The sequence below is a fragment of the Ornithorhynchus anatinus genome, chromosome 2 (assembly GCF_004115215.2).
Source record: "Ornithorhynchus anatinus isolate Pmale09 chromosome 2, mOrnAna1.pri.v4, whole genome shotgun sequence".
Classification (NCBI taxonomy): domain Eukaryota; kingdom Metazoa; phylum Chordata; class Mammalia; order Monotremata; family Ornithorhynchidae; genus Ornithorhynchus; species Ornithorhynchus anatinus.
The window spans coordinates 31,613,273-31,625,609 of NC_041729.1; positions in this window are offsets into that span (position 1 = coordinate 31,613,273).

The following is a 12,337-nucleotide window of genomic DNA, read 5'->3' on the forward strand; positions in this document are numbered from 1 at the left end:
TGAGAGAGTACAGTACAAAATATTTGGTAATAATAATAATTATGGTGTTTGTTAAAGGCTTACTATTCTAAGTGCTGGGGTAGATACACGGTAAGCAGGTTGTCCCACTTGGGGCTCACAGTCTTAATCCACATTTTACAGAGAATGATGATGATGATGATGATTTTTATTAAGCACTTACTCTGTGCCAAACACTCTTCTAAGCTCTGGGGTAGATAGCTCTGGGGTTGCTCACTTGTTAAATGGGAATGAAATACCTGTTTCCCTTCCCCATCAGACTGTGAGTGCCATGTGGGACAGGGCCTGTGTCCCACCTAATTACGTCTCTTCCCACCTAATTATGTCTCCACCCCAGTGCTTAGCACAGTACTTCGCACATAGCAAGGGCTTAACATGCTTTAGGGCTGACGTTTGTCCCATGTGGCCTTCACAGTCGTAATCCCCATTTTACAGATGAAGTAACTGAGGTACAGAGAAGTTAAGTGACTTGGCCCAAGTCAGCTGACAAGGGATGGAGCCAGAATTAGAACCCATGACCTATGACACCCAAGCCTGGGGTCTTTCCACTAAGCCACGCTTCTTCTCGTAGACAAGAACCCCGTCCTCAAGGAGTTGACACTCCAATGGCTCAGAAGAGAACAACTTGACTTACCTTTATTATCCAGTCTAACACCAAATAAAGAGACTTTATTGAGATAATAGCTGGTGTCAGTAGTCCAGATAGATAACTTCAAGCTCCCCTTCCACAAAAGTCTAGCAATACGAACTCATAACCGCTATTCTTTGTAACCAATGGCTCTCATCTTACCAGTGGGGCGGTCCGTATTTTAACTGTGGCATATGTTTAGCCCTTGCCATGTGCAAAGTACTGTGATAAGCACTGGGGTAGAGATAATTAGATGGGACACAGGCCCTGACCCACATGGGGCTCACAGTCGGATGGGGAAGGAAAACAGGTATTTCATTCCCATTTAACAGATGAGCAAAAAGTGCCTGATGTGTGACCAGGGACAAGTCACGCTTCCTCATCTGCAAATGGGAGATTCAGTGCAGATTCATCTTCCTACCTTAGACTGTGAGCCCCGTGCGGGACACAGACCGTGTCTGACCTAATTATCTTGTTTCTACACCGGCACTTGGCATATATTAGATGCTTAACAAATACTACAATTATTAAGTGGTAGAGCCAGGTTTATCCCCTCAGGATGACCTGTAGAGAGTTACCAGTACTCTACCAGTTTCGGCTACTGGAGGGAGAGTCAAGCAGAGGCCTAGCCATTCCATTCCTGGCTTGGCCAGTGGCTAGCGAGTGGCAGGCAATCCGCTTCAAGTCAAAACTCACCTGTGCTGGGCAGCAGCGGCACGGGAGAGAGTCGAGGGTGGAGACTCAAGTTTACCGCGTGGAAAAAGGCAATGGTAAACGACTTCTGTATTTTTACTAAGAAAACTCGATGGAAAAACTACCAGAATGATTGCAATTGGAAGTGGGACATTCTGGGAGAGAGGTGTCCTTGGAGTCTCTATGGGTCGGAGATGACTCGACAGCATAAGACAAGAGCCAGGTTTAGAACCCAGGTCCCCTGACTCCCTGGCCCGAGACTTTTCCACTAGGCCATGCTGCTTTTCATCTATAAATATGCTCACAGTGCTGAAGACAGGTACAAGTACACAACTGGTAAGAGTGGTTATTAAATTATATTTCGAGATGCCGGGCATTAATCGGGAAATGTTTCCTGGAGGAAGTGGGATTTTAGGATGACTTTAAACACTGGGGGGGTTGTGATTGTAAATTCCTTGAATGCAAGAATTGTGCCTACCATCCACATTGCAATTTTCCAGTGGCTAGTACGGCGTTCTGCACGAAGCTCTCGATAAATACCACTGATTGATCTGGCTGATTTGAAGAGGGAGGGAGTTCAAGGAAGAGTGCGTGGAAGAGTTCAGGGGTGGGAAAATCGAGAGTGAGGTACCGTTATAAAGCAAGCTTGGTGAAGTGAAGAGTGTAAATTGGGAAGAAGCAGGTGAAGAGATCTATTACTTAAGATGGGACAAGCTGGAAGACAACTTTTGATAACGGTGGTCAGGAGTTATTGCTTGATCTGAAGGGAAATGCGTAGCCATTGGAGGTATTTGAGGAGTGAAGACATCGGCACTGATTGACTTCTTTTAAAAAATGGTAACTGTTAAGTGCTTACTGTGTGTCAGACATTGTTCTAAGAGCCGGGGAAAGTACTAGTTAACTAGTTGGGACACAGTCCCTGTCAGCTTGGACCTCACAATCTAAGTAGGATTCTATTATTATTATTATTATTATTATTCTATTATTGACTCTATTTATTGCCATCGTTCTCGTCTGTCCGTCTCCCCCGATTAGACCGTAAGCCCGTCAAACGGCAGGGACTGTCTCTATGTGTTGCCGACTTGTTCATTCCAAGCGCTTAGAACGGTGCTCTGCACATAGTAAGCGCTCAATAAATACTATTGAATGAATGAATAGGAGGGAAAATAAGTATTGAATCCCCGTTTTGCAGTTGAGGAAACTGAGGCATAGAGCAGTTAAGTGACTTGCCTAAGGTCACACAGGAAGCAACCAGAAGAACCGGGATGAGAACTCAGGTCCTCTGACTCCCAGGCCCATTCTCTTTCCACTGGGCCATGCTGCTTCTCAGCGCTGACGACCTGTTGGAAAAGTGATCTGGAAAACTGTGTGTATTGAGGAGAGGCTGGAGGCAGGGAGACCAGTGAGGACGCTGGTATAATAATCTAATCATGAGATGGTGAGAGCTTGAATCAATCCGTGCTATTTATTCAGGTGAACCAAGGTGCCGGCTCTCTGATGGAAAGGAACAATTCCGGGTAATATTGTGGAGGAAGAACCGGCAGGATAGAACAGTTGATTTTTTTGTGTGTGAGAATTAAAAGGTAGGGAGCCATTGAGGATGACATTGAGGATGTGGGCTCCCGGTATAGGGCGGTTGGTGGTGTTATTGATAGAAATCTGAAAGTTAGGGGAAGGAGAAGCTTTAGAAAGGAAGAGGACGTGGAGTTTGGTGTTAGGCATTTTGAGCTTGAAGGGCAGCCTATCAAGTAGCCACCCTTGCACACATCCAGGTCAAGAAACACTGGATGTACAGTGAGTAGTCCCTTGTAATACCTGGGAGAAAATCAGGATGAGGGGTTTTTTTTTTTAATGTGGTATTTGTTAAGCTCTTACTAAGTGCCAGGTGTTGGGGGGAAATACAAGTTAATCAGAGAGACGGTGGAAAGGGTACAAGCCTGGGAGTCAGAGGAACTTTTTTAAAAAATGGTATTTATGAAACGTTTACTATGTGCCAGGAACTGTTCTAATCCCTGGGATAGATACAAGGTAATCAGTTCGGACACAGTCCATGTCCCATGTGGGGCTCGCAGTCTTAATCTCCATTGTACAGATGAGGGGAACTGAGTCACACATAGAAGTGAAGTGATTTTCCCAAGGTCAAATGGCAGACGAGTGTCAGAGTCAGGGTTAGAACCCAGGACCTTCTGACTCCCAGGCCTGTGGCTCTATCCGCTGAGCCGCACTGCTTCTCATGGAGTTTGGTTGTAACCCCAGCTCTGCCACATACCTGCTGTGTAACCTCGGGCAAATCACTTCACCTCTCTGTGCCTCAGTTCCCTCATCCGCAAAATGGGAATTCAATACCTATTCTCCCTCTGACTTTGACCATGAGTCCCATGTGGAACCCGATGATCCCAGTGCTTAGTACTGTGCTGGGCACATAGTAAGCGCTTAACAACCATTAAGTTAGTGTCATTATCATTAACAACAGTATATACTGAGCACCTACTATAGTAGGAATAACAGTTATTGGGCACCCATTTGGTGCACTGTACTAGGCGCATGGGAAATACAGAACGAAGAAGTGACATGTTTCTTGCTGACAAGGAGCTTACATTCTACCGTGAGGGGAGACAAACATAAAAGTACTTCTAACTTGGGTGGTCAAAATAATTAATTGGGTACACATATATAGTAGTATAGTAGTATCCCAGCTCTGCCACCTGTCAGCTGTGTGACTGTGGGCAAGTCACTTAACTTCTCTGTGCCTCAGTTACGTCATCTGTAAAATGGGAATGAAGACTGTGAGCCCCACGTGGGACAACCGGATTCCCCTGTGTCTACCCAGCGCTTAGAACAGTGGTCTGCACATAGTAAGCGCTTAACAAATACCAACATTATTATTAGGTAACTGAGGCCCAGAGAAGTAAAGCGACTTGCCCGCAGTCACACAGCTGACAAGCGGCAGAGCTGGGATTCCAACTCATGACCTCTGACTCCAAAGTCCGTGCTCTTTCCACTGAGCCACGTCATCTGTAAAATGGCGATGAAGACTGTGAGCCTCACGTGGGACAACCTGATTACCCTTTACCTACTCCAGCGCTTAGAACGGTGCTCGGCACATGGTAAGCGCTTAACAAATACCAACATTATTATTATATTATTATAGTGGTTTGCAGTGAATATTAAAGAGGATGTGTACAGGGACTCAAGTGCCAGAGGCTGCCTGTCTACCTGTTTTGTTGGGTCTCCCCACTTCTAGACTTTGAGCCCATTGTTGGGTAGGGATTATCTCTATCTGTTGCTAAATTTTACTTTCCAAGCACGTAGTACAGTGCTCTGCCCCCAGTAAGAGCTCAGTAAATAGGACTGAAAGAATGAATGACAGAGGGCTGGGAAGGCAGTCAGGGAAAGTTCTTTGGAGGGAGCAGGATTTCAGGACTTGAAATATTAGCAATATAGAAATATTCTGTTATATATACGGGGAGGGATGGAATTCCAAGCTGGGAGAAGAGCTTGACCGATGGGAGGAAGGTGGGAGGGGCCCCCACTGGACTGTAAACTCACTGAAGGCAGGGATCTTGGTCTACCGAGTCTTTTGTGCTATCCCAAATGCTTAGTACAGTGCTCTGCACACAGAAGACACTCAATAAAAGCTATTGAGAAGCGGAGTGGCATAGTGGATAGAGCATGGGCCTGGGAGACAGAAGGACCTGAATTCTAATCCTGACTCTGCTACTTGTCTTCTGTGTGACCTTGGGCAAGTCACTTCACTTTTCTGTCCCTCAGTTTCCTCATCTGCAAAATGGGGATTCAATACCTGTTCTTCCAACAGACTGTGAGCCCCGTGTGGATCCCGATTATCTTGTATCCACCCCTCTGTTTAGTACAGCGCGTGGCACATAGTAAACCCTTAACAAATACGACAATTATCATCATTGATTAGGGTTGAGTGAAGTAGGCCACTGTATTCAGATCTAGTGGAACAGGCAAACCATGATAATAATAATAATGACAATAATAATAATAGCATTTAAGTACTTAACTATGTCTCAGGAACTGTACTAAGCACTGAGTTAAATACAAGCAAACCAGGTTGGACACAGTCCGTAATAATAATAAGAATGACGTTGGTATCTGTTAAGCGCTTACTATGTGCCGAGCACCGTTCTAAGCACTGGGGTAGACAGAGGGGAATCAGGATGTCCCACGTGGGGCTCACAGTCTTCATCCCCATTTTACAGATGAGGGAACTGAGGCACAGAGAAGTTAAGTGACTTGCCCACAGTCACACAGCTGACAAGTGGCAGAGCTTGTATCCCCCATGGGGCTAATAGTCTTAATCCCCATTTTACAGATGAGGTAACTGAGGCCCAGAGAAGTGTAGTGACTTGCCCGAGATCACACAGTAGATACGAGGTGGAGCCAGGATTAGAACCCAGGTCCGTGCTCTAACCACTAGGCAGTGCTGCTTCTTGAGAATACCCATCCTTGGGGAGTTCACAGTCGAACGGGGACATGGTAGGTGTGCACCGATGAACACACAGTGGTTAAGAGTAAGAATGAATAGAAGGTTGTTGTGGGTAGGGATGTGTCTGTTGTTATATTGTACTGTCCAAACGCTTAGTGCAGTGCTTTGCACACTGGAAGCACTCAATAAATCCTATTGATTGAATCAAAAATAATGTTGGTACTCATTAAGCGCTTCCTATGTGCAGAGCACTGTTCTAAGCGCTGGGGTAGATACAGGGTAATCGGATCGTCCCACACGAGGCTCACGGTCTTAATCCCCATTTTACAGATGAGGTCACTGAGGCACAGAGAAGTGAAGTGACGTGCCCAAAGTCACACAGCTGATAAGTGACGGAGCTGCGACTCGAACCCACGACCTCTGACTCCCGAGCCCGGGCTCTTTCCAATGAGTGAAATAATAAACAGTGAATAAAGAAATATATAGCAGATACACATGCAGTGAAATACGAATGCTGAGGTGGTGGAAGGAAAGGTTTGGCTGAGAAGGTCGAGAGATTGAGCAGAAAGGGGAATGAGCTGGACACAAAGGATGAGTATGTTAGGAAAAGGGCCAAGACTATCCCTCCCAGGGGGAAAACCTGTCTCCCTGGATAAAACTCTCCTCTCTCTCCCTCCCCGGCCCTTTCTGCTGTACCGTACACCACCATCACACTGTTTCTTTCTCCCGGCGTGATGGTCAGCCCGACCCTGAAACCAAATCCTCTCAGTAGGTTGGCCGTAGATTTATTATTTTAATTTGACTGTGCTTGAAATTCTGACCTTTCCGCACAAACCCGATCTCCTGAAAGACTAAAATCTCACTGAAGCCGCTGGCTTGGGGCCTCCGGGTGCACGGTGGTGAGAGAACTCGTCTACCTCAAAGGTCAGAGCCCCTTCGAAGATGCTTTTAGCCTCCCCACCCGTCACCTCAGTCTGGCTGGGGATGAGGCTGAATCGGCCTCCCCATCATAGCGAATGCATCTCTCTAAGGACCTCGGAGTGCAGGGGCACAGCGGCCGAGCCCATAAGAAGGGATGTCCGCTTTCTGCGGACTAGCTGTAAACTTGTTTTGGGCAGGGAACGTGTCCGTTGGTTATACTGGGCTCTCCCAAATGCTCAGTGCAGCGCTCTGCATGACGACGCCCGGCCCCGCTTACACTTCGGTAATCAATGCCAACACAAGGTGAGTTCCTTCTGTTGGCAGCTGGGCAGTTTCCCCTCTGAAAGGCCGCCCAGCAGGAGAGTGTCCACTGGGCCTGTGGAGAAGTGGTTCAGCTCAGCCCGGAGTGGGAGCTTGGTGTTCACAGTCGCGTCGGAGGCTGGTGCGCTAATCAGCCTTGCCATCCCTCCAAAGCCTGGAACTTTTGCTTTCTGCCCCAGACAACTGATTACTGAAAACTTACCAGCCAAGTCTCCACAGACTCGGCTTTGAAGCAGTTATCTGAGTAATTTATGCAAAAGCCCCTTTGAGCTCCCCGTTTATCTTAGAATTATACTCTCAATTCTCTACTTCCCTTTGGCTGTAGCTAGAGTCCTTTTTTCTTTAAAACAGTCTTTCAGAGCATTTTATCATCCTTCCTTCCAGGAAAGGGATTGTCTCTATTTTACAGGTACAGGAAAGCTGAAACCCTGACTACTGTTTACCCAAAGGCACACAGCCCTTTAGCTCCTCAGGCAGATTTTGTTAAAAAAGGTATTTGTTAAGTGCTTTCTATATGCCAGGCACCATACTAAATGCTGGGGTGGATACCAGCTAATCAAGTTGGACACAGACCCTGTCCCACATGGGGCTCACGGTATTAAGCTCCATTTTTAGATGAGGTAACCGAGGCACAGAGAAGTCCATTCAGTCATATCTGAGTGCTTACTGTGTGCAGAGCCCTGTACTAAGCACCTGGGAGACTACAATATAACAATAAACCGAGACATTCGCTGCCCACAATGAGCTTACGGTCTAGAGGCAGCTGACTTGAATCAATCATTGATATCTGAGTTCAGCATGGTCCGGTGTCTAGAGCATGGGCCTGGGAGTAAGAAGGTCGTGGGTTCTAATCCCGGCTCCACCGCTTGTCTATTATGTAACTGGCAAGTCTTTTCACTTCTCTGCGTCTCAGTTACCTCATCTGTAAAATGGGATTTGAGACTTTGAGCCCCTCATGGGACATGGACTGTGTCCAACCTGATTAGCTTATATCAACCCCAGGGCTCAGTACAATGCCTGGCACATAGTAAGCACTTAAATACCGTGATTATTATAATTACTCTGTGCAGAGCAGAGATGCGATTACAGAAAGACCTTGACAATGGGCAGAGCAGTGGATGGCCGCACGCGAAGTGGGCCGGGGTGGGAGTGGGGGGGTGGGGACGACAGCATCCCAATCACTGTAGGCAATTGAGTCATCTCTTTCCTTTTTCCTGGTTTGTGACATCACTTGTCCCCAATACGAATAAAAGCAGCGTGAATAGAACATGGGTCTGGGACTCAGAAGGATCTGGGTTCTGGTTCCAACTTGCCCAAGGTCACCGAGCAGGCAAGTGGCGGAGCCGCGATTAGAACCAGGTCCTTCTGACTCCCAGACCTATGCTCCACCTACTAGGTCATGCTGGCCCCTACCCTTCTTGAGGAAGCTGAAGTTTTTTTTTATGGTATTTGTAAGCACTTACTATGTGCCAGGTACTGTTCTAAGCACCGAAATCTTGTCCTATGTTGTCAATCTCTGACCCATAGAGACTCTGTGGCCACATCTCCAAACAAAAACTCCTCACTCTAGGCTTCAAGGCTCTACATCACCTCGCCCCTTCCTACCTCTCCTCCCTTCTCTCTTTCTACCGCCCACCCCGCACGCTCCGCTCCTCCGCCGCCCACCTCCTCGCCGTCCCTCGGTCTCTCCCGTCCCGCCGTTGACCCCCGGGCCGCGTCCTCCCGCGGTCCCGGAACGCCCTCCCTCCTCACCTCCGCCAAACCGATTCTCTTCCCCTCTTCGAAACCCTACTTAAAACTCACCTCCTCCAAGAGGCCTTCCCAGACTGAGCTCCTCTTCTCCCTCTACTCCCTCTGCCACCCCCCCTTTACCTCTCCGCAGCTAAACCCTCTTTTTCCCCTTTTCCCTCTGCTCCTCCACCTCTCCCTTCCCATCCCCACGGCACCGTACTCGTCCGCTCGACTGTATATATTTCCGTTACCCTATTTATTTTGTTAATGAATTGTACATCGCCTCGATTCTATTTAGTCGCCATCGGTTTTTACGAGATGTTCTTCCCCTCGACTCTATTTATCGCCATTGTTCTCGTCTGTCCGTCTCCCCCGATTAGACTGTAAGCCCGTCAAACGGCGGGGACTGTCTCTATCTGTTGCCGACTTGTTCATCCCAAGCGCTTAGTACAGTGCTCTGCACATAGTAAGCGCTCAATAAATACTATTGAATGAATGAATGAATGAATCTCTCCCAGAACACCCCACCTCCACCTGCAATCGTTCTGGTAGTGTATCCACAGAGTTTTCTTGGTAAAAATACGGAAATGGTTTACCGCATTCTCCTCCCATGCATTTAACTCAAGTCTCTGCCCTCGACTCTCTCCCATGCTGCTTCTCCCCAGCACAGGTGAGTTTTGATACAAGGTGATCAGGTTGGACAAAGTCCACGTCCCACGTGGGGCTCACAGTCTTCATCGCCATTTTACAGATGAAGTAACTGAGAAACCAAGAAGTTAAGGGACTTGCCCTAGGTCGCACAGCAGACAAGTGACAGAGTTGGCCAGGTCTTTCTGACTCCCAGACCCATGGTCTATCCACTAGGCCACAGTGCTTCTCTGAGATTATGGTGACAGAGGCAGGTCAATGGCTCACTTTCCATCTCGTCCTGGAAGCGCCTCAGATTCCAGATCAGCTCCAAGAGCTAGGTCCATCTTAGGGTCAGTGCAAAGGTCTGGTTCAGAGGGCGTCCTGGACCCGTCAAATCTTCTGGTCCTTGGGCTGGCCTTGCTCTGGTCATCCCTTGGCCCTGGACTGAAACCAGATTTACCTCTGGGAGGGGGGAAAAAGACAGAATAGGATTTGACAAATTACAAAGGGGTCTAATCTACGTGTAGCACACTGACTCACCCCCCACTTCTTTCCTTGAATGAAAGTGAGGATACTTACTCTTTTCCCAGGGTCTTCTGCCTGTCCATGGCTCATGGGGAAGGGCTCCCTAATTGACTTCCTCTTGCCCTTAACAGAAGTGTAGATGAGCATGACCCCGAGGAAATAGAACTTTTCGATGAATCTTCCGTCTTACTCTGCTCTTCTCTGGCTCCCAATTCGTGTAGCTGTGGTTTGTCCTTTCAGAACTGAGGTAGACTAAGAGTCCCACGTGGGACAGGGACTATGTCTGACCTGATTGTATCTATCACAGCGCTTGGAATAACGCTTGACACATAGTAAACACTCAACTAATACATGAATGATACCTTTCTTGTACCAAACTTTAGTTCATTGTATCGAGTTTGGCACATAATAGTGATGGTATTTGTTAAACGCTTCCTATATTGAGCACTAGTCTAAGCACTGGGTAGATACAAACTAGTCAGGTTTGACACAGTCCCTGCCCCTTAGAGGGCTCCCAGTCTTAATCCCATTTTACAGATGGGGGAAATGAGGCACAGAGAAGTGAAATGTTTGTTGTGCGGCCTCGGTCAAGTCAAGTGGAGGAGCTGGATTTAGAACCCAGGTCTTTCTGAATCCCAGGTTCGGGCTCTATCCCCTTGGCCAATGCTTTATAAATACCACAATTATTAGCGAGAAACAGTTTTCCCTGATGGAAGATTTCACTCTTCTTCCCCCCCCGACCCCCTCTCCCCCACTTGCTGTTCTCCTCCTCCTCTACCTCTTTTCCCTTTTCCTCCTCTTTGATCTTTTGTTCCTCTCACCCATCAGTTTTGCTTCTTAACAGATCTTCACATCCTTTGGTGGGTGGAATCTCATTTCTTGGCCTCTCCAGCCTTGATCTCCTTTTCACCCGGTCCCATTTCCTGTACTTCAGGAGGTCCCTAAAGCAACCACAGCTGTAGCCTTTAGGAACAGTGGAAGCAACAACAAAAAAAAGTTGGTCAGTGTAGGGGAACTACGAGACAAGGCCGTAGGGGGGATATATCCATGGTAATGAAGGCTAGTACCCAGGGTCATTTCCTGAAAATAAGGTAACTCTGTTACAGGAAGGAAATAATGTGAAGACAAAGCAAACTTCAGAAAGCGTTGTTCAAAGGAAGTTTTATGTCATTTGTTAAGTGCTTACTATGGGCCAGGTCTTATTTTTGCCATATTAAAGGAATGGAATTTGAGATTTAGGACCAAACTAATTGGTACTTACATCCACTGTAACACTGAATTGGGGAAAAGGAGCAAATGCTTAAAGATCATATGTACAGTTCATTCATTCATTCAGTAATATTTATTGAGCGCTTACTATGTCTGTTCTCGTCTGTCCGTCTCCCCCGATTAGACCGTAAGCCCGTCAAACGGCAGGGACTGTCTCTATCTGTTGCCGACTTGTTCATTCCAAGCGCTTAGTACAGTGCTCTGCACATAGTAAGCGCTCAATAAATACTATTGAATCAATATGTGCAGAGCACTGTACTAAGCACTTGGAATGTACAAATCAGTAACAGATAGAGACGGTCCCTGCCCTTTGACGGGCTTACGGTCTAATGGGGGGAGACGGACAGACGAGAACAATAGCAATAAATAGAATCAAGGGGATGAACATCTCATTAAAACAATAGCAAATAAATAGAATCAAGGTGACGTACATCTCATTAACAAAATAAATAGGGTAATGAAAATATATACAGTTGAGCGGACGAGTACAGTGTTAGACACAAAGGAAAGGGACAGAACTCTGTACTTACAACTTACAGTCTTCTCAACTGTAAGCTTGTTGTCGGCAAAAAACGCGCCTATCAACTCATATTGTTATACTGTACTTACCCCCAACGCTCAGTACAGTGCTCTGCCCACAGAAAACACTCAAAAGATGAGTGATTTGTTCTTCCCATCCTAAGCATTCAGTACAGAGCTCTAACACAATACATACCACCGCTTGATCTATTTCTTCCCAGGTTACATTGCAAGGCAAGACTGGTTAAGAATAGCTTGGGGATGATACCCCTAGAGTTCTTCACTTTGTGGAAAAAGAAATTAATAGAAATGATTCTTGTGCATTAAACAGAAGTAACAGAGTGGGGGGCCAGTGATCTGGGTTCTAATTCCAGCTCCACCACTTGTCTGCTGTGGAACCTCGGAGATATCACTTCTCCAAGCCTCAGTTGCCTCATCTGTAAAATGGGGATTAAGACTGTGAGCCCCATGTGGGACGGGGACTGTGTCCAACCTGATTAGCTTGGATCCACCCCAGTGCTTAGTACAGTGCCTGGCACGTAGTATGCACTTAATTACCGTTAAAAAAAACAACACCAAACCAACCTAGAGGAGCCATTGTGGTCAAAAAATGAACAGCCATATTATAG